The sequence below is a fragment of the Haliotis asinina genome, chromosome 4 (assembly GCF_037392515.1).
Source record: "Haliotis asinina isolate JCU_RB_2024 chromosome 4, JCU_Hal_asi_v2, whole genome shotgun sequence".
NCBI classification, from domain to species: domain Eukaryota; kingdom Metazoa; phylum Mollusca; class Gastropoda; order Lepetellida; family Haliotidae; genus Haliotis; species Haliotis asinina.
The window spans coordinates 82222799-82250584 of NC_090283.1; the positions used below are offsets into that span (position 1 = coordinate 82222799).

Below are 27786 nucleotides of genomic sequence, written 5' to 3' on the forward strand. Positions count from 1 at the left end.
TTAGATGGGTAATGACACCTGCAATCTCTAAGACTGCTGACCTAAGCATCCTGAAGACCAACCTTCATCTAATCCTGTGTAAGCAATTCATGAGGAGGTCACATGTCTGTGTTAGAGTTTACAGAGTAAATACAGATACATCAATGCAACTACAGCTGGCCCCTGGACACCATGAACACAGCTGGCCCTGACATCTAGACACCATGAACACAGCCAAACCTCACATCAACACCATGAACACAGCTGGCCCTGATATCTAGACACCATGAACACAACTGGTTCTGATGCCAAGACACCATGAATACAGTTGGCTCTGACATCTTGACACCATGAACACAATTGGTTCTGATGCCAAGACACCATGAACACAGTTGGCTCTGACATCTAGACACCATGAACACAGCTGGCCCTCACATCAACACCTTGAACACAGTTGGCTCTGACATCAAGACACCATGATCACAGTTGGCTCTGACATCAAGACACCATGAACACAGTTGGCCCTGACATCTTGACACCATGAACACAACTGGTTCTGATGCCAAGACACCATGAATACAGTTGGCTCTGACATCTTGACACCATGAACACAATTGGTTCTGATGCCAACACACTATGAACACACCTGGCACCAACACCTAGACACCAGGGACACGACTGGCAACCAAAACCAAGACACCATATCCACAGCTGGCCCCTGGACACCATGAACACAGCTGGCCCTGACATCTAGACCAGACTAGTCAGGTGGGGGCTCCTGACACTGGCTCCCAACACACGGTATACATGGGGCACACTCCCTTGGAACTACCTGCTGTAAGAATGGTACAAAGAACATGTTACTATTGGGAAACACTAGCCAGAAAGATAGTGAGCAAGAACTTTGGTATTACCAACTAATTTCATTAACTGGACTTGTTAAGTATCACAGAGGTTTCAGAAAGGGGGAAATATGTATTATTTCTGTAACAGACACTAAATTCAATCAGCAGACATTCAGCAAAGTTGTGACTTCAAATTTGGGTTAATTTGAATTTCATCAGTTGAAGCATTTGAACTCCTTGGAGATTTCTGATGGTAAACGAAACGCTTCCATCAGGCGCCATTTAGAAAATTACAAGTGTGGAAAAAATATCAATCTTTAAACTTATTAAAAAGAGAAAGTTGATTCTGAAGTTCACATCTGGAAGGAAACTGAATACTGAATGGTGAAACTAGCACTGACTGAACTAAATCATCTGGCTTCATAAAACAGCTGAAAAGTACACATATACACACAGAAAAGTACACATACACACATACAAAAGTACACATACACACAAAAGTACACACACACATACAAAAGTGCGCATACATACAAAAGTGCACATACATACAAAGTGCACATACACACATACAAAAGTACACACACACACAAAAGTGAGCACACATACAAAAGTGCACACACATACAAAAGTACACATACATACAAAGTGCACATACATACAAAAGTACACACACACACAAAAGTGCACATACACACAAAAGTACACACACACACACACAAACGTGCACATACATACAAAAGTGCACATACATACAAAAGTGCACATACACACAAAAGTACACACACACACACACAAAAGTGCACATACACACAAAAGTACACATACACACATACAAAAGTGCACATACACACAAAAGTGCACATACATACAAAAGTGCACATACACACAAAAGTACACACACACACACACAAAAGTGCGCATACATACAAAAGTGCACATACATACAAAGTGCACATACATACATACAAAAGTACACACACACACAAAAGTGCACATACACACAAAAGTACACATACACACACACAAACGTGCACATACATACAAAAGTGCACATACACACAAAAGTGCACACACACACAAAAGTGCACATACACACAAAAGTGCACACACACACAAAAGTACACATACACACATACAAAAGTGCATACATAAAAAAGTGCACATACACACAAAAGTGCACATACATACAAAAGTGCACATACATACAAAAGTGCACATACACACAAAAGTGCACATACATACAAAAGTACACACACACACACACAAAAGTGCACATACACACATACAAAAGTGCACATACATACAAAAGTACACATACACACAAAAGTACACATACACACATACAAAAGTGCACATACATACAAAAGTGCACATACACACAAAAGTGCACATACATACAAAAGTACACACACAAAAGTGCACATACATACAAAAGTGCACATACATACAAAAGTACACACACAAAAGTGCACATACATACAAAAGTGCACATACATGCAAAAGTGCACATACATACAAAAGTGCACATACACACATACAAAAGTACACAAGTGACACAGTGCTTCTTAATTTTCTCCCTTTTCGCCACTGGACTTGCACCAATTTCTAACAGTCAGCAAACTGGAACCTACACCCTGATAGCAGTCATATGGACCATACCACACTTTACTACTCTCAGAATCTTCCTTTACAACTACATATGGTTAAATATTTGCAGTGACAAAAGGAATAAGAAATTCCTCTGTTTGCAGCTACTACATGAATCCCCCATTTTCTATACATTGAATCTGCTGTTTACAACTACACACAGAATCCTCTGTTTACAACTACACAGAATCCCCATCTCCAGTTAATGACTACACAATGACTTTGCAGTGACTGACTGCACTGGTATATATGAGTTTGAAACTTAATGGGAACATTTCAACCTAGGCAAAACTGGCTAATTGATGCATTTTTTTCCTGCATGAATTATGCCTGTAGAAGGTGGTGCTGTCCATGACCGGCAGGATGATACAGAGGATGCCTCCTGGGGCCATGGTACAAATCAACTGCTTGTACATTAGCCAAGATGCCCTTGATTACCATGTGCATACAAGCCACACATCATTACACAGGAGTCTGTTTGCACAGGAGTCTGCTTGCTGAGATACCAGTCTTTCACTCACTGCCACAATCTGCACTACAAGACAAACTTGTACCTCTAACAAAGCACTGCCAATTTCAAGTGTATTATTTTTTGTGATTGAAAAGACATTTCCTTGAAGACACACCACTTATCTCCATTGATGTTGGCATCAAGTGGGACAAGGGAATTTGAATTTAGAATTTTCTGTTATCCATGAAAGGAGGAGGGAAACCATTATTTACGTAAGGATTGCATGTCAATTATCATTTTTAACCTCAAGAAATGGAGGAAATGTTTGACAGACCCCTTCCAGCAACCAACAAGCTGCAGACACATCAGGACACCTGACACATTCAATAATACCACAAATGTGGTATGTGGTCACAAATACCAGAACTGTGGTATGTGTTCACTAGTACCAGAACTGTGGTATGTTTTAAACAAGAGTCATCAGAAGATGACATATCCCCCCGCCCTCCACATGTTTGAAAGGACAAATAATCTGAGAGTTACTCATTGTTTTTTAGACTAAGTTTGAATTGTTTCCATGGAATTCATGAAAATTATAAATGCTATATATCTGTAACCAGCAAAGTCATAATTTCAAGATCTGTCTCATATATCTGCCAAGATCTGTTGAAAGATATGAAATGGTTTTCGAGTTGTGCTCTGGCAACCCCTCCATTTTGAGACTAAGTCCGAAAGGTTTCCATGGAAACCAAGAAAATAATAAACCACAAAAACCTGTAAATAGCAAAAGGCACCACTCTGGGGTCTGCAACACATATCTGCCAAGTTTTAATAACAGATATTAAGAAGTTTTTGAGTTCTGCTCTGGAAAGGAAACACATCTCTTACTTTTCAGACTAGGTCCGAAACATTTCCATGGAAACCGCGAAAATAATAAACCATAAGATGCTGTACATAGCAAAAGGCACCACTTCAGGTTCAGACTGATATATCTACCAAATTTTGCAGAAAAATATTGAATGGTTTTTGAGTTCTGCTACGGAAATGAAGTCCATCCCTCCATTTTGAGACTATGTCCGAAACGTTTCCATGGAAACCGAGAAAATAATAAACCACAAGAACCTGTACATGGCGAAAGGCACCACTTTAGGTTCTGATTGATATATCAACCAAATTTTGCAGAAAAATATTGAATGATTTTTGAGTTTTGCTCTGGAAAGGAAGCCCACCCCACCATAAGACTAACACCAAAATGTTCCACGGAAAAACAAAAAAAATATAAATGCCAAAAATCTGTAAATAGCAAAAGGCACAACCATAGGCTGAGATTACTATATCAAGTTTGATCTAAAATTATTGAATAGTTTCTAAGTTATGCTCCGGAAACAAAATGATTACGGACGGACGGACGGACAGACAGATCAGGTGTCGACTATATCCCCCAGCATTACATGCTGGGGGAATAAAAATACCAGAAATGTGGTATGTGTTCACAAATCCCAGAAATGTGGTATGTGTTCAATACTACCAGATAAAATCTAAAACTGTCATGTGAGATCTATGCAACAAGTGTGCAATAACAGAATTATGACACAATAATACCAGCAAAGTAAAGTATGTGCAGTCATACCAGTTATGTAAAATAGACATGTGCTATATTACCAGCTGTGTCAGGGAGATATCAGCAATAATGTCAACTGTGTAATTGAGATATTTTCAATATTATCAGCTATATAAAATAGATATGTGCAATAACACCATCTATGTAAAATAGACATGTGCAATAATACCGGCTGTGTCAGGGAGATATATCCAATGTCAGTGTGCTTCTGATCTTTTCAACATGGTGCTAAATGTGAAAGCCATCTCTCTATGTCAGCAAGAAGTGGAGCTGGTTATTTGAGGGCGTATTTTGCCTCATCACAAGGTAACATCAATATTAGTTGTCTGATCAATAGCACCTCCGACAGCCAGCCATATTGAAATACTTGAACTTTGACAAAACCCTTCTTCCTGCATAAGAATTCCTTTACAAGCCTCAAACTCTTGAACTAATGGGAGACATGAAAAGCCTAATTCCTGCGTGTCTGATATCAGAATAATCGGCCTTTCCACACCAGTCATTGAGCTCATTCTATTTCCTGATACCCTGATTGCACACCGGCTGGTGTGAAGGCAATGTGCAGAAATCATGTCAGATTTGTCATTAACTGGAATTCAGTTGGAATGTAGGGCTGAATATTGAGAGATTCATTAGTTCAGACCGGCTGAGTGAAGATGTGAAACAAAGTACCTGCCAGGAAGTCACTTGTCCCCAAGACCAAAGAAGTAATGGAATATCTCTGAACACAACACAAGTAGTCACAAGGACTCACCCCAAAAGTCATGTTATAATCAGTGAGTACTGCTACACGTTCTCACTCAACACAACAGTGTGCCCACTTGATGTTTTAATCAGTGAGTAATGTTACAAGTTCTCACTCAACACAACAGTGTGTCCACTTGATGTTATAATCAGTGAGTAATGCTACAAGTTCTCACTCAACACAAAAGTGTGTCCACTAGATGTTATAATCAGTGAGTACTGCTACAAGTTCTCACTCAACACAACAGTGTGTCCACTTGATGTTATAATCAGTGAGTAATGCTACAAGTTCTCACTCAACATAACAGTGTGACCACTTGATGTTATAATCAGTGGGTAATGCTACAGGTTCTCACTCAACACAACAGTGTGTCCACTAGATGTTATAATCAGTGAGTACTGCTACAAGTTCTCACTCAACACAACAGTGTGTCCACTTGATGTTATAATCAGTGCGTAATGCTACAAGTTCTCACTCAACACAACAGTGTGTCCATGTTAAGTTTGCCACTAGAGGCTTCTGTACTGAGTGAATGTGTTACCACTAACAGTGATGTAATGACAAAACCCTGTTAATCACAATGGGAACATAAACAGATCTGATTCTAGTCAATCGGGGTAAGTAAACTCCATAAAATGCACAATCAATATTTATTGTCATGATGAAAAGCTGCTTTATTTCCCAGAGAGACCAGAATCAATGGTCTGTTATTCCATGCTCCAGCGATGTTTGCATGAACGTCCATCCCATGACAGCAGACAGCAGACGGCAGACTGACACACAATGCACTTCAGTGTTCTCCCATCCAGGGAATCTGTCTACACTCATCTAGTGTATGTTGAAGGGAATCTGTCTACACACATCTAGTGATGTTGAAGGGAATCTGTCTACACTCAACTAGTGATGTTGAAGGGAATCTGTCTACACTCATCTAGTGTATGTTGAAGGGAATCTGTCTACACACATCTAGTATATGTTGAAGGGAATCTGTCTACACTCATCTAGTGTATGTTGAAGGGAATCTGTCTACACACATCTAGTGTATGTTGAAGGGAATCTGTCTACACACATCTAGTATATGTTGAAGGGAATCTGTCTACACTCATCTAGTGTATGTTGAAGGGAATCTGTCTACACTCATCTAGTGATGTTGAAGGGAATCTGTCTACACTCAACTAGTGATGTTGAAGGGAATCTGTCTACACTCATCTAGTGTATGTTGAAGGGAATCTGTCTACACACATCTAGTATATGTTGAAGGGAATCTGTCTACACTCATCTAGTGTATGTTGAAGGGAATCTGTCTACACTCATCTAGTGTATGTTGAAGGGAATCTGTCTACACACATCTAGTGATGTTGAAGGGAATCTGTCTACACACATCTAGAGTATGTTATGCCTAAGTGAAGTTGATCACTAAGGAACACAGTGGTCTCCTTCAATAGCAAGCAGCAAGTAAGTAATTACATTCAAACTACACAGGCTAAAACAGTTATGAGATAAAAGATCAAAAGTAACAACATAGACACTAATCTCTGATGTCAGGAATCCAGCACCAGACGGCTCCAGGCTCTCAGACCTAAACAGCAATACTTTGGAAACTTCAACAATCCAGCCCAGGCTGTCATCAACATAGGAATATGGTATGACAATTAAATTTGCCTCGCTCAAAGATTTGTCCAACCATATGCAAGTGGTCCTTCTCTAACACTGAACAACTATGTACCTAACAGATACAAGTCTTCTAACATTGTACAACTATGTACCTAACAGGTACGTGTTCTAACATTGTACAATTCTGTACTTAACAGATACGTGTGTTCTAACATTGTACAACTATGTACTTAACAGATACATGTGTTCTTAGTAAACATTGTACAACAAAATCCGGGACATATATCATGTGTTCTAACATTGAAGAACTACGTAACTAACAGACATACATTGTGTTCTAACGTTGTGCAGCTATGTACTTAACAGATTTATGTGTTCTAAAATTATACAACAAAATCCCGGACATATATCATGTGTTCTAACATTGAAGAACTACATAACTAACAGACATACATTGTGTTCTAACGTTGTACCTATGTAACTTCAGTCCATGTGTCATGTTCTAACAATGTACAACTATGTAACTTGCTGATAGATACTAGCCTTCTTACATGCCACAGCACTACCAACCTTGTTACAAGGTGCACAATTACTAGCCTTGCAACATGCTGTAACACTATTAGCATCATTACATGCTGTAACAGTACTAACCTTATTACATGGTAGCCCTGTAACACTACTATACTTGGTACATGGTATAATAGTAGTAGTGTTGTTACACATTGGAATGAGTAGCCATCATTACATTCTGAAAGCATATTAACTTTGTTACATTGTGTATCATTAGTAGCCTTTAATACAGGGTGTAACAATACTTTAGCCCAGCTATTGGTAATGATATTCAGGATGAAACTGGCTGCACCACAAACAAGCATTGATGAAGACAGTTTAAGCAGTTGGTTATTTGTAGAACACAGAGAATTACGAGGCAACATTCCAGGGCCATGGTCGGGGATTGGTGTGCAAACACACATTTTCACAGACAATAAATACATTCAACTAGACCCAGCAAATGGGAGCCATAAATACTCTGCAGCATTTCTGGTCTTTGATACTGCAAAAACTCAAGTTTATGGGCATCACTTTCCACAAGTGTTGGCTAGGGGGACCAGTGTCAGTACAGCATCTGCTTCAAGGGAAGTGTGTCTGGCCTGGTGCACACAGAGTGACACATCCAGTCTCCCTGCCAGGTCCTGTATGATGGCTGGGGACAACAACAACCATCACATATCGGGAGCATCACAATAGCAACAACAGCTGCACCTGCAGTGTTCAATGACAATGTCCTCAACAATAAGCTTTTTGACACTGAAACCCATCCCACTGTAGGGTTCCATGATGGCAACCACATCAACTACCTGTTGTAACAATTACGATTCAGAAAAGATTTACTAAAGAATGGAACAGAAACATTGTTAATTTACTTGGCCTGCTGACTTGGTGACAGTTGTAAGATATGTCATGAAGACAATCTGCTACTTCAGCTACAGCCTCCAGCAACTTGCTTTTCCTCCTCCACCAACGGGGACATAAGTCTTAGTTTATTTTATTGGACAATTGAAATTGGACTTCGAGTACAATCAGTTTGCCAGTGGCTCAAAGAGTGGCAATGTTTTCAATTGTGTTCGATAAAATCTGGTGCTAGGATTGCAGAAATAGCCTTAAGACAGGTCTGGGACCCATGGCTACTGTGAGGAGACCTATTGTGTCTAGCCAGTTCCAAAGGAATCAGGGACACTGTCATGATGCTGACAGATGGAAATAGGATATAGTTAAGGTGCAAACAGATAGAATCAGGACACTAACTGGTTCTGGACAGAATAGGATACAGTCAGGGTGTAGACAGATGTTATCAGTACACTAACTGGATGCACACAGAAGGAATCAGGACACTTACTGGGTGCAGACAGATGGAAGTAGGATACAGTCAGGGTGTTGACAGATGTTATCAGTACACTAACTGGATGCACACAGAAGGAATCAGGACACTTACTGGGTGTAGACAGGTGAAAGTAGGATACAGTCAGGGTGCAGACAGGTGTTATCAGGACACTAACTGGATGTAAACAGATGGAATCAGGACACTAACTGGGTGTAGACAGGTGAAAGTAGGATACAGTCAGGGTGCAGACAGATGTTATCAGGACACTAACTGGATGTAAACAGATGGAATCAGGACACTAACTGGGTGTAGAGAGATGGAAGTAGGATTCAGTCAGGGTGTGGACAGATGTTATCAGGACACTAACTGGATGTAAACAGAAGGAATCAGGACACTTACTGGGTGTAGAGAGATGGAAGTAGGATACAGTCAGGGTGTAGATGGATTCTCAACTTGAAGGTTATCCTCTTTCGGAAAACTACTTCTCTTTGCAGAAACTACTTCAAGGTCTGTCTCAAAAAGAACACACCAAATCTTTGATTTCACAGCTACCTATTATAGCACACCATGAAGAGACTCTGCTTTTATCTGAAGCTCATCAAATCACACTGAAGAACTAGGTCCCATCACAAAGCTGCACCATCAGTGCAGGAAAAACACTTTCATTTCTAATAGACAGGAAATTAAGTCCAACTCATTTTCAGATTGGAAGTAAGTGAGAAAACAAGATGGCAATATGGTACTGACATGTATTGAACTTTGTGAGTAGCTGGTCCCACAGAATCCAGGGGAAAACTGATAAGAATTCTGAATGGCCTTAGCTCCTGCTGCACGAATCAACTCCTGAAATATGACTCTCATGAAGAAGATGCTAGACTGGCAGCAGGGCAACATGAGGCATGTGAGACAAGGGTCCACAGACAACTACTGGTTATACAGGGGTCCATAGACAACTACTGGTTGTACAGGGATCTACAGACAACTGGTTGTACAAGGGTCCACAGACAATTACTGGTTGTACAGGGGTCCACAGACAACTGCTGGTTGTACAGGGATCTACAGACAACTGGTTGTACAGGGGTCCACAGACAATTACTGGTTGTACAGGGGTCCACAGACAACTGCTGGTTGTACACTGGTCCACAGACAATTACTGGTTGTACAGGGGTCCATAGACAACTACTGGTAGTACAGGGATCTACAGACAACTGGTTGTACAGAGGTCCACAGACAATAACTGGTAGTACAGGGGTCTACAGACAACTACTGGTTGTACAGGTGTCCACAGACAATTACTGGTTGTACAGGGGTCCATAAACAACTACTGGTTGTACAGGGATCCACAGACAACTGGTTGTACAGAGGTCCACAGACAATGACTGGTAGTACAGGGGTCTACAGACAACTACTGGTTGTACAGGTGTCCACAGACAATTACTGGTTGTACAGGGGTCCATAAACAACTACTGGTTGTACAGGGATCCACAGACAACTGGTTGTACAGGGGTCCACAGACAATTACTGGTTGCACAGGGGTCCACAGACAACTACTGGTTGTACAGGAGTCCACAAAAAACAACGGGTTGTGCAGGGGTCCACAGACAACTACTGGTTGTACAGGAGTCCACAGACAACTACTGGTTGTACAGGAGTCCATAGACAACTGGTTGTACAGTAGTCCACAGACAACAACTGGTTGTACAGGAGTCCATAGACAACAACTGGTTATACAGGAGTCCACAGACAACTACTGGCTGTACAGGAGTCCATAGTCAACAACTGGTTGTACAGGAGACCACAGACAACAACTGGTTGTGCAGGGGTCCACAGACCACAACTGGTTGTACAGGGGTCCACAGACAAGTACTAGTTGTACAGGGGTCCACAGACAATTACTGGGTGTACAGAGGTCCATAGACAACTACTGGTTGTACAGGGGTCCACAGACAACAACTAGTTGTACAGGGGTCCATAGACAAAGAAGAGAACCAGGTTTTCCCCATGAATGATGAAAGTACACATGAAGCTATCAAAAAGATGCCAGCAAGTTCCTTTTCATTGTTTCTCATATCTGTAGAGTCAAAGTTTTCCACTTAAGAAACATGATTAACTCCAACTTCAAACACAAAATAATTTCTTTCCAGGAAAAATCAATAGAATGTCATATTACCTTAAAACAATTTACTTCAATGTCATGAATTTTAATGTTTTTGAGCTGCAAAATGTGTCCCTCTGTGACGGGAGAAATCTAATAGACACAAGCACTGACACCAGAATGTGTTCACTGACAGATGCGTGTGCCCAGTCCAGGCTTCCTTAGTGTGCCTTGAATCTACAGAAAAACACAACACTCGGTGGAACATTTCAAACATGTTTCACCTTTTTACTTGTCAAACAATCCCCATGATGTTTCTGACTTCATCAACTTGGACTATCTGTTCCTTTAACAGATCGATACATTTGCATCAAAAATGATAGTGAGTGTTGAAATTGAGGCGTTTTAATTATAGTGAGCTTTTGTCGGTGATTGTCACATTCTGTTCCTCAGTCTGCTGCAGTATTCATGTCCGTCATAAAGTGGAAGTGAATTATTCACTTTCCCATACAGCGACACAGGAGAAGCAATGAGGCCATTATTACAGTAATTTCGTAAGAAATTCTAGCTGCTATTATTTGCATTAATGGGTTCACATTAAGAGGACTATTTGTGCTGATGTGTTAATATCGTGTCTCTTGCAGTTACCAGTATAGTCAGGTCACAGTCACAGATGAAACTCCTAACACAGAAATGGAAGCAGGACAACCAGCTGTAGCAGGGACATACTCACACATAAAACTCCACAGACAGGGAGGGAAGCAGGACAATCAGTTGTAGCAGGGATATACTCACATATAAAACTCCTCACACAGCCAGGAAAGCAGGACAACCAGCTGTAGCAGTGGCATATTCACACACAAATCTCCTCACACAGCCAGGCAAGCAGGGTAACGAGCTGTAGCAGGTACATACTCACAAATAAAACTGATGGCAGGCTTTATATGACTGTGTGCAAGCACTAAGTCATGTGACAATATGCCTCACTGGCAGCAAGCACTGAGTGATGTGAATATATGACTCTGATGGCAGGCACTTTGTGATGTGAATATATGACTCTGTGTGCAACCACTGAGTGATGTGACTATTTAGCTCTGACAGCAAGCACTGAGTGATGTGACAATATGACACTGTGTGCAAGCACTGAGTGATGTGACTATATGATTCTCTGTGTGCAAGCACTGAGTGATGTGAATATATGACTGACAGCAGGTACTGAGTTATGTGACTATATGACTCTCTGAGTACAAGCACTGAGCGATGTGACAATTTGACTCTCTCTGACAGCAAATCCTGATCTCATCAATATGCTGGGCTTCAGTCCATACATCATTACAAGACATTTCACGTTTGCACAGACATCATTAGCATATTGATGCCCTGGTGTTTAATACAACAATTATTTTACAGTGCCATGTTAGTGATCGGATTGCTCTTAAAGAGCTTCGATTTCTCCAAATAGATTAAAAATGTCAAAATTGATGTAATGCTTGTGATTATCATTAAACTGATTGAGAAAACAAAAGGATTAAAATAAAAAGTTTATAACCTAATAAATCGCAGGTCTGTTCGAAAAGCCTTTGATGTTATGGTGCCACAAGTGTTAGGATTCCACGAGTGTGGAGCAACGCCGCGGACGGATAGTCTCCTGGTAATCAGCCCCGGCTCCCCCAAGCAGGATTCAATCATTGTGCATGGCGCAATATTCACAGCCCAGATGTGGTCATATAAACCAATCATAAAACTCCTCCAGAAATTTTGTTTGACTGATTAAAGTCTTGCGCCATAAAAACAATTGACACATACCTCATAAAAATATTTGTTGTGTTGGGGCCGTGATTGGCTGTTCCCTTACTGGGAAGATTAATCACACTTTTGGATGGTATTTGAAGTGAGATGTTTGAAAAATAATGAACTTGGTCCCTGTTCAGCACATGTACATGTATTGTGAAAGATTATTCTTAGGAAATCTCCAGTTATAAGAAGAAAAATATTACTTCCTCTCTCAACCTTGTGAGGTCATGTGATTTGCTTGAGCAATACCCTGCCCTCTCATCATAAATCTCACAAGGAATTTTAAAAGCAATCTATTTTAGAAGTTACATTGCATCTACAGCTTAAGGCAGAACATCATCAGTTTAGGCCAGCAGCTTGTGTTGGAAGGGAAGTGGCATATTAAAGTAACATCCTTCTTAGATGGAGGCTGGAGAAACATCGACAAGCACATGTGGGATACCCTCTTCTTCCAGTGTGCCTTCCAGAGTGAGAGAGCGACACACATGCACACATGCACATCTATACACACCACCAGCTCAGATGCGTTCCTGCCTCAGAGTAGTCACCTTCATCACCACTGTCAGCCTGTGACAGCTGGAAAGGTCATCCCTGGAGAAGGTTGTTCTCTAGCCTCTAGTTACATCTGGTAATGGCTTTGGCACATGATTTTTAAAGACATTCAGTGTGGATAATCTCAAGTTCCAAGTTCAGTTGAGTTCCTTGTGAATCTAATAAACTAAATACCCTCTAACCAAAGCAGTATGGGGCTTCTTTCATGAAGCAACCTCCCATTCTTGAACACAGCACTAAGATAACCTTAACTTAGAATCACTTTAGAACTTTGTGAAAGGAGGCCCTGATTCAACTTAGTCACTAACAAACAAGTCAGATCCAAAATACCTTCTAACAAACCGACCAGTCCAAAAGACTGTCTAACATACTCTCTAACATTTATGCTTCAGAACAGTACAAGAATTTGTATCAAAATGTTGCTCTCTCTAATATAAAAAGTTATCCATACAGTTTGTTCTTCCCAATTTCTGAAATGCCACTCAAAGAAACAAACCAGTCAGGACCTAAATAGCCCCTGACACACCAGTCAGGTCCCCCAAACCTGCTAACAAACCAGTCTGGTCCTAAATATCTTCGAACAAACCAGTGAAGTAGTAAACACCCTCTAACAAGCTAGTAATGTCCTAAGTACCCTTTAACAAACTAGTCAGGGCCTAAATACCTTCCAGCAAACCAGTCAGGTCCTAAACATCTCCTAAGAAACTGGTCAGGTAGTAAATATCCCCTAACAACCAGTCAGGTCCTAAATGCCCTCTAACAAACCAGTCAGGTCCTAAATACTCTCTAACAAACACACCAGGTCCTAAATACCCTCTAACAAACCAGTCAGGTCCTAAATACCTTCTAACAAACCAGTTACATCCTAAATACCTTCTAACAAACCAGTCAGGTCCTAAATACCTTCTAGCAAACCCGTCAGGTCCTAAACATCTCCTAAGAAACTGGTCAGGTAGTAAATATCCCCTAACAACCAGCCAGGTCCTAAATGCCCTCTAACAAACCAGTCAGGTCCTAAATACTCTCTAACAAACCAGTCAGGGCCTAAATACTCTCTAACAAACCAGTCAGGGACTAAACACTCTCTAACAAACCAGTCAGGTCCTAAATACTAACAAACCAGTCAGGTCCTAAATACCCTCTAACAAACCAGTCAGGGCCAAAATACCTTCTAACAAATCAGTTACATCCTAAATACTCTCTAACAAACCAGTCAGGGCCTAAATACCTTCCAGCAAACCGTCAGGTCCTAAATGCCCTCTAACAAACCAGTCAGGTCCTAAATACTCTCTAACAAAGCAGTCAGGGCCTAAATACCCTCTAACAAACCAGTCAGGTCCTAAACATCTCCTAAGAAACTGGTCATTTAGTAAATATCCCCTAACAACAAGTCAGGTCCTAAATGCCCTCTAACAAACCAGTCAGGTCCTAAATACTCTCTAACAAACCAGTCGGGGCCTAAATACTCTCTAACAAACCAGTCAGGGCCTAAATACCCTCTAACAAACCAGTCAGGGCCTAAATACCCTCTAACAAACCAGTCAGGTCCTAAATACCCTCTAACAAACCAGTCAGGTCCTAAATACCTTCTAACAAACCAGTCAGGTCCTAAATACCCTCTAACAAACCAGTCAGGTCCTAAATACCTTCTAACAAACCAGTCAGGGCCTAAATACCTTCTAACAAACCAGTCAGGGCCTAAATACCTTCTAACAAACTAGTCAGGTCCTAAATACCCTCCAACAAACACACCAGGTCCTAAATACCGTCTAACAAACTCATCAGATCTAAAATACAAACCAGTCAGGTCCTAAATACCCTCCAACAAACACACCAGGTCCTAAATACCATCTAACAAACTCATCAGATCTAAAATACAAACCAGTCAGGTCCTAAATACCCTCTAACAAACCAGTCAGGTCCTAAATAACTCCTAACAAACCAGTTACATCCTAAATACCCTCTATCAAACCAGTCAGGTCCTAGATACCTTCTAACAAACCTGACAAACACACCAGGTTCTAAATACTCTCTAACAAACTTGTCATCTAAAATACAAAGCAGTCAGGTCTTAAATACCCAGTCATTACAAAACAGTGATGTCCTGAATAGGTGTTTTAACAGCTGGTCAGCGACAATATCAACATTCTTGTTTCAAAGTCTGCAAATACACCGCATCTGTTTCTGCGTATAGACGATGAGGACCAGGTACACTGAGTGTAGTCTGTAACATGGTGAGTCAGTGTCATTGTCTGCCAGGTGTGAGGACAATATCACATGCCAGATATTAGGTCATGTCTATGTCCACAAACCTCTAACAAAGCCACAGAGGCATCACTTGGTATGACACCGGACCTGTCCTGCAGCTGGTGTGGCATGTGGATGTGGGATCTACATACATATGTCACTCAATACAGGACAAAGACGACTCAACTATGTACTTCAATCATTCCACAATGCTCTCTGCAATGTTCCTGCTGTAAGACACTATTATATAATTTCAATCCATGTGTACCAGCCACAAGATTTTTTAGTCCCGTGCTGATATTTGAGCAACAGACATTCTGATCCGGACATTTGTCCACATGACCAAAGAGGTAACCCCATCAGAAAGCTGACAAGGTAGGATGACTCCACGCACTGCTACACATGTAATCCTATGAATGGCATCATGAGCCTTGATCCAAGCCATCTGCTAATGATGTCATACAATTATGATGAGCCTTGGTCCAGACAATCAGGTGATGATGCCATACAATCATCATAAGCCTTGGGCCAAAGCATCAGGTATAATGTCTTACACTCTACCAAAACTATGCAGGATATTATACATCATATTCTACAGGTGTTCTGATCAGCTGAACTGCTTGTGTTATTGCAGCTGTTTCCAAATAAACACAAAAGTATCATCAAAGTAAACTATCTTCACCACAAAGAAATGATAGGGAATCACAGTTACAGTTAACAGCAGTTACCTCTCTTTGTCATGTCAGGATCATGTGTCGTCTCCTCCAGATACAATATGAATTTTAGGAATGCTATATCACTATGCAATCTCACAGAAATATGCTCATGGTGGATAACCTTATTCTCAGAGTCACACAGTCACTAAAAATCTGAAACATACCACGCACCTAACCTGCAAGAATGTCACATTCTACATCTAGTGATCAAACTGACTTGTTTATGGTGAAATTAGTAATGATGTTAAACACTATATTCTAAGATTCTCAAGGCGGAATATCAAAGATGTAGAACATCATATATCCAAAGATTCTAGCAGTGGAACATTGTATTCATAAATTCTAGAAGTTGAGCACTTTTTGCACAGTGTAACATTGTATTCATAGGATCTAGGAGACTTACAACATTTTATTCATAGATTATTTTGTAGTGGAACATTGTATTCATAGATTCTAGCAGTGTAACATTGTATTCATAGATTCTAGTAGTGGAACGTTATAGTCATTGATTCTAGTAGTGGTACATTGTATTCACTGATTCATAGATTCTAGCAGTGGAACATTGTATGTAGAGATTCTAGCAGTGGAACACTGTATTCATTGATTCTAGTAGTGGAACATTGTATTCACAGATTCTAGTAGTGGAACATTGTATTCATAGATTCTAGCAGAGGAATATTGTATTCACTGATTCTAGGAGTGGAATGTTGCATTCACTGATTCTAGTAGTGGAACATTGTATTCATAGATTCTAGTAGTGGAACACTGTATTCACTGATTCTAGTAGTGGAACGCTGTATTCACTGATTCTAGTAGTGGAACGCTGTATTCACTGATTCTAGTAGTGGAACACTGTATTCACTGATTCTAGTAGTGGAACGCTGTATTCACTGATTCTAGTAGTGGAACACTGTATTCACTGATTCTAGTAGTGGAACACTGTATTCACTGATTCTAGTAGTAGAACATTGTATTCATAGATTCTAGCAGTGGAATGCTGTATTCATAGATTCTAACAGAATCTGATGATGGCCACAAACTGTGTCCCATGGAACCACCCCCTTGTGCTGCAGACATTGATGAATATACTACAGGGAAGGCAGAATAATATGGAGATACCAGCATCAAGGTTGAGTTCACTGTGAGGAATCAAGTGACAGATAGATTGTTTGATTTCTCCTGGAGCTGCAGCTGGAAGTCGTGACCCACCCTTGATGGTGCCCTGGCCGACTCCTACTACAAGTTAACCTTTGTTGCACAAGATCACTTCATGGCTATTGAAGCCTGAGACACCACACACTTTCAAATTAGATTTCAGAATATTCAACTCCTATAACTCTTCTCAAATGAAATTTGGGGTCAATATTTCTGTAGGAGATATTTGGCTGCCCTCACCACAGACATGATGGATACCAACTCCATATTGAAGAGTTCCCCAAACACGCCATTACCCACTTCTAGGGACACGCAAAGATTGCCCACATGACTTAAATACCTTCCTATCATGTACATCTACTACAATGACCTTAAGAACAAGCAATTTATGGAAATAAAATTAAGCTGTTGTTGCCCACTGAATCATGATGCCCATCACTGCTGCATCAGTCAGTCATCCTCAGATTGATAAGAGAAATGTAATTTGGAAAACATTCACCCGACAAATTCAAGACCACAAACACAAAACAAATTGCTTCCCATCATTAAGTTCATCCACACAGTTGGGATGGTTTCAACTTTGTAGGAAGGAGGTATACGACCAAACCAGTATAACATTTGTAATTAACTTTTTGTCAATTCATTTACAAGCTCATGCAATACACCTGTCAAAATACTATATCAGGTGATTATACCACAGTATTAATACAGAAAGTGATTATACTACAGTATTAATATACCAGGAGATCATAACACAGTATAAACATAACATGTGATTATACCACAGTATCAGTATATCAGAAATATTATACCACAGTATGAATATATCGGGAAGATTATACTACAGTGTTAATATACCAGCTGGCTATACCACAGCATTAATAAACGTGATTATACCACAGCACTAATATACCAGGTGATTATACCACAGCATTAATATACCATGTGGTTGTACCACAACATTAACATACCATGTGGTTATACCAAAGCATTAATATATCAGGTGATTATACCACAGCACTAATATACCAGGTGATTATACCACAGCATTAATACACCAGGTGATTATAAAACAGCATTAATATACCAGGTGATTATACCACAGCACTAATATACCAGGTGATTATACCACAGCATTAATATACCCTGTGATTTATGCTCCAATATTAACAAACTAAGTGATTTTACCACAGTATTAATATATCATCTGATTACCACAGATTACTACTATACCAGGTGATTATACTACAGTGGTAACAGATGTGATTATACCACAGTGTTAACATAGCTGGTTTCACCAAAGTGTTAACACAGATGATTATACCCGTGTTAACACAGGTCATTATACCAGTATTAACACAGGTGACTATACCACAGTGTTCACAGAAGCGACTATACCACATTGTTAACTTAACAGGAGAGTCTTATACTGCATACATATCTACATTTGGTGTGTGTGGCCTTGACATTAAGTGCACATAATGAACGTATATAGAGTGTTCCACACAAACAAACATGTTTTTACCATTATAAAACTCCTTCTTATCCACTTTGACGATGTACAATATAATCAAACTGGTTTATGGCATGGACACATTAGGACAGTCAGACAAAGTGAGTCAGAAATAAAACGTAACATGCTACACCAGATTAGGCCCTCACTAGATCAGACTAGACCAAATTGAGCATGACTAGAACAGGTTAGATTAGACTAGCCCTGTTTAGAACAGCAAGACCTGACTGAGACAAAGTTGGGCTGATAAGGACACACTAGCCCAGGCTGGAACAGTTTAGGACAGACTGTGACAAAGTGAGGTAGACAAGGACAGACTAGATCAGACTAGGACAGACTAGGACAGACTAGATCAGATTAGAACAGGCTAGGACAGATTTAACCAGAGTAGGACAGGTTAGACCACGCTGGAACAGAGTGGGACAGACCAGACCTCACTAGAACACACTACGGAAGGATGACAATATATGGATGAACAACTTCTTTATTGCTGCATCCTTCCTTATTGACCAAACTTCTAAATGCCTCTCGAAGAAGTTAGAACAAACTAGCCCTGACTAGAAAAGACCTGGACAAAGTTGGATAGACAAGGACAGACTAGTCCAGGCTAGGACAGACAAAGCCATTGATTTCAAAGAATCAGAATATCTACTCATCATTCATCCAGAATTTTGGCATTGCAAAAACGGGTTGTGTAGAATGGAAAACAATGTGTTTGCACACTGTGAGACAGGTTACAAAACAAACTGGAACAGACTATCCCAGACTGGAACAGATGAAGCCAGATGAGACTTAAGACTAACATTGATAGGAGCAGACTAGGAAGCCAGGGATGGTATAATGCTGAAGTGGAGGTGTCAAACTGATGAATCAGGTCTTCTCCATCTCCATCATAATAACCACAGTGATTGCTAGCGACCTGTTGATGGGTGAAAATCAGGAAATGAATTTCATATAAACACTCCAAGATCATTTTTTGATGACTGTTGTAGAGATGACATTTGCAATATATTAATTTGGGCAGTTAAATATCGATTACATATTGGAGAGGCAATTGATACAGTCAGTCATAGTAATGTATATTTCAATCCTGAGGGCTAGCTTGAAAGGTCACCATGTTTGTATCTGCAGGTAACTCCTGTAAGACGAGCTTCATAATACAACAAAATAATTCTGCAAACAATAACTGAGGATTCAGATTTCTTTATAGAATATTTATTGCTAGATTTGTTTCTGAAGCTCAGGTAAAACTAACTACTGGTAAAAAATTAGTTTTATGCTAGACCAAAGATATGTACACCAGACCACTGATCTGTACACCAGACCACTGATCTGTACACCAGACACCAGACCACTGATCTGTTTATCAGACCACTGATCTGTACACCAGACACCAGACCACTGATCTGTGCATCACACACCAGACCACTGATCTATAGGCCAGACACCAGACCTCTGATCTGTACACCAGACCACTGATCTGTACACCAGACACCTGACCACTGATCTATAGGCCAGAGCCATAGGAGCAGCATATCACGAGGATTAGGTTGAAGGAATAGACTAAGATTAGGTTAAGTACAGACCAAGATTAAGCTGAGGGTTTAGACTAAGATTAGTTTGAAGTACAGACCAAGATTAAGTTGAGGGTTTAGACTGGGATTAGGTTGACATACTGACCAGGATTAAGCTGAGGCACATAACAAGATTAAGTAAGATTCAAGCATATATTCAAGAATAGACCAGGCTGAAGGTTTAGACCAGGATTAGTTTAAAAGTCTTGAGCAAGATTAGGCTGAAGTACAGATCAGGACTAGGTTTTAGGCTGAAGGTTTAGACCAGGATTAGGCTGAAGGTTTAGACCAGGATTAGTTTAAAAGTCTTGACCAAGATTAGGCTGAAGTACAGATCAGGACTAGGTTTTAAGCTGAAGGTTTAGACCAGGATTAGGCTGAGGGTGTTGACCAGGATTAGGTTGAAGGTTTAGGCCAAGATTACGCTGAAGAACAGAGAGTGGGTGAAATTAAGGTTGATGGTGCTGTTTGTAATATTGCAGCAACATTAATGTGAGTTACAAGAAACATGTTTCACACTGAAGGTACGGCCCAGGATTAGGTTGGAGATACTGACCTGACTTAAGCTAAGGGTACTGCCCAGGATCAGATTGAGGGTACAGATCAGGATTAGATTGAGGGTACACATCAGAATTAGGTTGAGAGTACGGATCAGGATTAGGTTGAGGGTACAGATCAGGATTAGGTTGAGGGTACTGATCAGGGTTGAGGGTACAGATCAGTATAAGGTAGAGGGTACACATCAGGATTAGGTTGATGATACAGCCCAGGATTAGATGGAGGGTACAGATCAGGATTAGGTTGAGGGTACAGATCAGAATTAGGTAGAGGGTACACATCAGGATTAGGTTGACGAAACAGCCCAGGATTAGATTGAGGGTACAGATCAGGATTAGGTTGAGGGTACAGATCAGGATTAGGTTGAGGGTACTGATCAGGATTAAGTTGAGGGTACAGCTCAAGATTGGGTTGAGGGTACAGATCAGTATAAGGTAGAGGGTACACATCAGGATTAGGTTGATGAAAGAGCCCAGGATTAGATTGAGGGTACAGATCAGGATTAGGTTGAGGGTACAGATCAGAATTAGGTAGAGGGTACACATCAGGATTAGGTTGATGAAACAGCCCAGGATTAGATTAAGGGTACACATCAGGATTAGATGAGGGTACAGATCAGAATTAGGTGGAGAATACAGATCAGGATTAGGTTGATGGTACAGTCCAGGATCAGGTTCAAAGTACAGATCAGGATTAGACTGAGGACACAGATCAGGATTAGGTTGATGGTACAGTCCAGGATTAGGTTGAGGGTACTGATCAGGACTGGGTTGATGGTACAGTCCAGGGTTATGTTGATTGTACAGCCCAAGATCAGGTTCAAAGTACAGATCAGGATTAGACTGAGGACACAGATCAGGGTCAGACTGAGGGTACACATTAGGATTAGGTTGATCGTACAGCCCAGGATTAGGCTGAGGGTACGGATCAGGATTGGGTTAAAGGTACAGCCCAGGATTAGACTGAGGGTACAGATCAGGATTAGTTTGAGGGTACAGCTCAAGATTGGATTGAGGGTACAGATCAGAATTTGATGGGGGTACAGATCAGGCTCACGTTGAGGGTACAGATCAGGATTAGATTGAGAGTACATATCAAGATTAAGTTAAGCACAGAGCCAATAATTAGGTTGAAGAGGCTATATCTGAACAATCAAGAATAAGTACCGTTTAGCATGATATCAATAATAACGAGAAGCGTAAGTCTATACAGTTCTCAATGAAATATTCACCCTGTGAAAGTGGAATTGACTTTGATTCCATGTTGCTGATATTACATACATTGGACACATCTCTGCAGTCACTGTGCTGGTCTTAGTGTAACTACATGGTTCATTAACACACTCACGTGCCACTGTTCCCTGGTATTCGCCACCTTTGCAATATAAACCATCAGCCCATCTGTTTGTCATATGTTTACATTGGTCAGAACTATTTTAAAATGCCTTTAACCAGCATAGCATGGACAGATTACCAGTGAGGTCTATGGAAATGGCACTAACTGATATTGATTAAAGTGTAAAACATTCTCCCAAGCTGCATGTGCATGAGGACGGTTATTGGCCACTTTTATAAGAAAGAGGTCTAAGATTTAAAAATTCCTATAACTCTCAAAATGTACAGATGCTTAATATGTGTTTAAAAAAAATCAACAGAATCATTACATTAAATAAGTAAATAATTAGGACAAGAAATCCTCAGAACAGCACATGCAGAGAGATGACAATATCACAATCCATAAAAAAGTAAACTCCTTAACACTTTGATAGCAGAAGACATGCACTATGATAATATTTTCAATAAAGACACCTATTTTTTGACAGCAATGACTTTGAAAAGGACAATTCTGCATCAGCATTGGTGTTTAAGTGTCTCTAGGATATGAAAATGTTGAATGAGTGACAAGGAATTGAGGGAACAGTAATGAACTGCTTTGAGAAATCATCTGACCCGTGAAGGTCCCCGGGTAGAATAGGCCTTCAGCAACCAATGCTTGCCATAAAGGGCGACTCAGCTTGTCGTAAGAGGCGACTAACGGGATCGGGTGGTCAGACTCGCTGACTTGGTTGACACATGTCATCGGTTCCCAATTGCGCAGATCGACGCTCATGTTGTTGATCACTGGATTGTCTGGTCCAGACTCGATTATTTACAGACCGCCGCCATATAGCTGTAATATTGCTGAGTGCGGCGTAAAACTAAACTCACTCACTCACTCACTGAGAAATCATCTGATATTATTGTTGCATAACATAACATTATCTTTGGGATCATACTTACTTGGTAAACTACGGATTCTAGTGCTTTGTTTTCTGGCTTGTAATCTCATATAGGGTTCACACTAACACACTCAGGCACCTACTGCGCAGCACATAAAGTCGGCAATTGGGACTACTCGTTGGCTTTACATGCACTACTCATAGCCTTACTAGCACTACCTATTTGCTTTACTGGTACTACTCACTGTCTCGACTGTAACTACTTATTGGCTTTACTGGCACAAGTTAGTGATCTTAAAGGCACTACTCATTGGCTTTACTGGCACTACTCATAGGCTTTACTGGCACTATTTAATGGCTTTACTGGCACTACTCATTAGCTTTACTGGTACTACTCACTGTCTCTACTGTAACTACTTATTGGCTTTGCTGGCACAACTTAGTGGTCTTAAAGGCACTACTCATTGGCTTTACTGGCACTATTTATTGGCTTTACTGGCACTACTCATTGGCTTTACTGGCCCTACTCATAAGCTTTACTGGCACTATTCATTGGCTTTACTGGCACTACTCATTGGCTTTACTGGCACTATTTATTGGCTTTACTGGCACTACTCATTGGCTTTACTGACACTATTTATTGGCTTTACTGGCACTACTCATTAGCTTTACTGGCACTATTTATTGGCTTTACTGGCACTACGTGGTGGGCTTACTGACACTATGTGCTGGGCTTACTGGCACTATGTGCTGGCCTTACTGGCACTACGTGCTGGGCTTACTGGTACTACGTGCTGGGCTTACTGGTACTACATGCTGGGCTTTCTGACACTACTTGTTGCCCTTTGAATTTGAAACATTCTGAAACTATTACTGAGGACATATTAAAAAGTATACACAGTACAAAAAGCAAACAGAGTAGAAAAAGTAAGTATTGTGAAGAATTTGAACAGGTAAAGAAACCCCACGTAACCTTGTAGACGTGGCATGCTGTGCCCAGATATGGATACTGTTGAGGTAATGGTTTGAAGAACAATAGCTGGATTTCACATATGCAAGATCTTATTTAGGTTTGAACACAAAATACACTGATGTGGTTGTATTTAACAACAGTGGTGAAGCAGAGGGATGTGAGGTGTACCGGGGGAGAGTCGTGGAATAAGGTTACAAGCTATACATATAAGAGAGTGTATCAGCTTCAAGTATCCTCCATCCTCAGGCAATACAAACTGAAACACAAGCCACACAAAGAGTTATCAACAGTGTGAACTTCAAGGTTTTTTAAGTCTCTGACACAAAACTACTTCCAGTATTTCTATACTGGAGCTGAGGTATGTGGCTTACATCAATTGGACTGTTGAGATCACATTAATGTTAAAGACTATTTGGTAATGCAGTTGTATATAGTGATGGATGTAGGTTTCCATGCTACATGTACCATTTAGAGGTTTCATTGCGTGCAAAGAAAGCCCTAATGAGTGTAATTTCAATTGTTCATAAAGTTGGACCCATGCCACCTAAAATATTCTTTAAACTCTTTGATACCCAGATACAACCAATTTTATTGTACGGCTCAGAGGTATGGGGATTCCAGAGGTATGAATGTTTGGAGAAGGTCCATTTATTAGCATGTAAAATATTTCTAAGCGTTGGGTCTTCTACACCAAATTGAATGGTATATGGTGAATGTGGTAGATACCCCATGTACATTAATTCCCAAATTAGATGTTTAAAATACTGGTTCAAACTTCTTCATATGCACGAACAGCATCTTCCTAAAATAGCATACAATATGCTTTTACATTTAGATAACATGGGGAAAATTACATGGGTAACGCATATAAGGAATCTTCTATTTTCCCATGGGTATGGTTTCATGTTATGTCAGTCAGTTGGAAGTGTTGACATGTTTCTTAAGGAATTTAGAACGCGGTCTGCAAATATGTTTTACCAAGAATGGCATTCAAATTTAGAAGATAGCTCACGTTATGCTTATTACAGAACTTTCAAGACTTTACTCTAACCAGAAATATATTTATCAATACTCACAACGGAAACTTTAAGGAACCATTTTATTAAATATCGACTAGGTTTATTAGACCTTGTCGAAAATAAGGGAAGAAAGGTGTCCATTGCAAAATCGCAACGAATTTGTCACTTATGCAATATAGAAATAGAGAATGAAATTCACTTTGTGTTTGTGTGTCCATAAAGTCACCTTCGAAAGAAATATATTAAAGATCATTTGATAAAGATGCCACCATCGCAAGCTTTCGTATATGTTTTAACTGCTAAGAACGAATCTCAAATATTAAACCTTTCACTATATATTAAAAGAAATGAACTGCTTAAAGAATGTGTTACTCCCTGTTTGTAACTTTTTGTTATATACATATTCTCTTGTATATGGGCGGAAGGCCTTTTGTACAATAAACCTTTTGACTTTGACTTTGGCTACATGTACATGACACGACACAGGATGTGGTCACTGAAGGAGGCAGCTTGTTCACTTTGAGCATATTAGCAAAATACAAACCAGTGCATGCTTACGACTGTTGATGGAGGAAGCATTTGGAATAAGCTTCGGAGGGTGGAAAGCTTTATTCCAACAAAATGTCTTCACACATGTGCATACAAACATTTCCAAATGTAGCAAAACTCCAACATAGTATATCATTATGTTCAAAACAGCTCCAAAAAGAAGGATATTTTCAGCAAACACCCTTGCATATGAATTGCATTTTGCAGAACTGAAAGCCCCTCACATGTAGTTAAGACTGAAATAGGAAATTTATCAAAATCTCTCAGGAAAGTAGACTGTGTACTTTGTGAAATTTACACTTGAAAGAAGCAAAGCAACACTTTGTTCTCCTATGCTGGGGTAATTAGTAACAGTACCTAGTTTCATCCATACATCATGAAGTTTAATGAATTATTGTATGATGTCACAGCAATACATTGCAAACAGCCTTGAAAAGTGATGTAAACAATCTACGGAATCTACCCACAGTGTCCCCTAAAGTGTCTACATACTCTATCCCCCTACAGTGCTCTTCTACAGTGTTCCCCGACAGTGTATCCTACAGTGTCTCCATACAGTGTCCCTGACAGTGTTCGCCTACAGCGTCCCCAACAATGTTCCCGACTGTCCCCCATGCAGTTTCCCCTTCAGTGTTCCAACCCTGTCACCTTCTACAGTCTCATTATTTGCTTGATAACAGTGTTACAACCCAGTGTCCCTCTCCACTCTCTCGTTATTTGCTTGATAACAGTGTTACAACCCAGTGTCCCTCTACAGTCTTGTTATTTGCTTGATAACAGTGTTACAACCCAGTGTCCCTCTACAGTCTCATTATTTGCTTGATAACAGTGTTACAACCCAGTGTCCCTCTACAGTCTCATTATTTGCTTGATAACAGTGTTACAACCCAGTGTCCCTCTACAGTGTACCCCTATAGTGTCCCCCATAGTGTCTTCCTACAGTGTCCCCCATACAGTTTCTCCTTAAAGTGTTCCAATCCAGTGACCGTCTACAGTGTCCCAATACAGTGTCCTCCCCACTCCCTGTCTATGTACAGTGTTCCCCAACAGTGTCTTCCTACAGTATCCCCCGACAGTGTCCCACTGTAGTGTCCCACGTACAGTTTCTCCTTACAGTGTTCCAATACAGTGACCCTGTACAGTGTCCCAATACAGTGTCCTCCCCACTCCCTACCCCTTGTCTATGTACAGCATCTGCCTGCAGTGCCCCTTCTCTCACATCAGGAACAGCTGCAGTATTGGTATGACCAAGGTAGGATTTTTCTGACACAAAGCAAATGACCAACCATTTCCGTTTGCCAATACCTTGCACGCTTGGTGAGAGTTGGCACCACACGACTGAGATTAATATGAATGAGTGAGTCAGTGAGTGAGTGAGTGAAAATTATCCAATTATCCACAACAATAGTGTGCCAGTTCCATAAATATCATGGGATACTCACATAATAACATTTAATAACACAGTACTTAGAGCCTAGATTCTCCTGGAAGTTATTGCGAAGGAACAACAAAGTGAGTACAATTATACTTAATGAGATAATTAGAGACATTGGCAGTTATGTTCCACAGAGAAATGCCAACAATCTGCATAATTTCAGCGAAATATTTGTCAAAGTATAATTCATTATCCAAAATTAAACCTAAAATTATCCAGTGTAATATATTATTTGGTACAAAAAACTAACATGGATGATATGACTCATCAAATGATCTGTAGAAATGATAATCTGTACGTAAATATCTTCCGGAGGAGTAATTGAATTAATCACCTTTCTCTAGCCTGTGTTGTCTCCCATGGACTACAGCAGCCCAGTGACAGGACAATTGTCTGCTAGACATACCCAACAAATGTTCTGTTGTGGCAGCCCACAAACGACAGTTTCTGTATTCTGTTATAATAACAGCACCTGTTATGTGTCTTCACCACTGCTTCTGAGCAATCTACTTTCAGATTTCCTACACAAATAACTGTAGCAATGTTGATTTTTTCCCCATTATGTATACAGGCGTTGTGCAGGAACTCTGTGCGGTAATCG

General features: G+C 40.3%; 1 protein-coding gene across 1 annotated transcript in view; it reads right to left on the reverse strand.

The window, feature by feature from the left end:
* LOC137281992 (uncharacterized) overlaps positions 1–27786 on the reverse strand; it is a 212039-nt gene that overhangs the window by 91758 nt on the left and 92495 nt on the right. The window lies entirely within an intron of this gene.